Below are 1631 nucleotides of genomic sequence, written 5' to 3'. Positions count from 1 at the left end.
ACATTACAAACTTCTGTCGTTTTTGGCATATTTTTTCCAGTGCTGCCAACGTATGATTATTTATGTCTGTTGCTTCATCTATTCGCTACTAGTTAACGCATAGCGAATCGAAGGCAGCTTTTGTAAAATCTCACTGTGCAAAAACTTTTTTGATTCACTGTACATACCGTCGTTTGTATGAGTTAGCGTATTGCGCCAAATTCCTCTATGTATGCGTGCACTTATATGTTTATTGGCTCATTTTGATTGTAGATGTTTTTGTATCTGTGTGGCTTGAATTGCATGTCGATTGTTTGACTGACCGATCAACTGATCAAGCGACCGGCTGATGCCTGACAACTTTTGTCAGTTCAATGTGTTGTGTCTTCTTCTCTGCACTCCACCTTTTGTATTTTCTCGTAATTTTTACGCGATTTATTGTATTTTACCTACATATTTTCTTTTTGTCATTGCTGGTTATTTATGAGTATATCTTTTTTTTGTGGGCCCATACACAGTTAAACATCTGTGAATCTCTGAATGCGTGTGTGTGTAATTAAAAGTGCATATTACATGAATCGTCTGTATGATGTGTTGCTAAAAGCATAGAAATTGATTACTTTTCCTAACTTCTCTGTTTGACGCTCCTCTTTTAAGCCTTATACTTTTATTTTATTTCATTAAATCTTTAAATAACTAGACTTTTTGTTACCGATTTTTTCTGGTTTTTATTTTTCAAGCATTCATTGTGCACACATTCTTTTGTGTATTGCATTTTAGATTATCGTTCTAAATGAGTTGTTTTCATCTATGAATTGTTTTTATTTTTTTTTTTACTTTTTACGCTTTATTTTTTTCTTTGCATTTCTTTGCTGCTTTTATAAATGTTAATTGTATTAACTTTTTGTTGTTCAGTATGTAGGTACAGACAAACATGCAGTTGTGTTCATATTAATAGCAACACTTTCCATAAGGAAACACCGATATGTTGTAAAGTCACAGGCTTGATTAAAATTTACAAGAGTATGCATATAAACAACTCGTAATAAATTGTTTTTCGAGACAATTGTTGCATAGTCATTACTACATACGGATAACAACCGAGCAGGTTTTTACTAGTATCAAAAGTTTTACCTCCCAAAATTCAATTACAATTTTCAGAATCATTTGTCAAATTTTGTGTTGCATCACCTCATTAGTTTTCTATTCGATTGAGGTCAGTTGATTGTGCCGCCCCCTTGATAACGTCAACTTTGCTCTCCTGAAACCAAGAACTTACCCGTTTGTTGGAGTATTTATGATCATTGTCCTGTTAAATAACAAACACATTTGTGTGTTTACATACGCGTATATTCGGCAACTTGACATATTCAAGGATTTTAAACTGCATACGTAAATTATCTTTGCTACTCATTATAAAATAAATCGTTCAACTCTATGGTAAGGAAAGTAAACCTGTGCTTAACTGTTTTTACATATGGCAGGATTATAGGCCGCTTGACATACAGTCGACGATCTGGAAAACCATAAACACCTATTTTCCAAATTGAAGTTTTTTAGTTGCTTGAACGTCTTCTTTTATTATTTCTGAGCTGACTTAAGCTATGCTCCCATGTCGCATAATTCATTCTCTCATTCGCAATTCGCTCTAT

The sequence above is a fragment of the Anastrepha obliqua genome, chromosome 1, assembly GCF_027943255.1.
Source record: "Anastrepha obliqua isolate idAnaObli1 chromosome 1, idAnaObli1_1.0, whole genome shotgun sequence".
Lineage (NCBI taxonomy): Eukaryota > Metazoa > Arthropoda > Insecta > Diptera > Tephritidae > Anastrepha > Anastrepha obliqua.
This window is presented reverse-complemented; position numbering follows the sequence as displayed.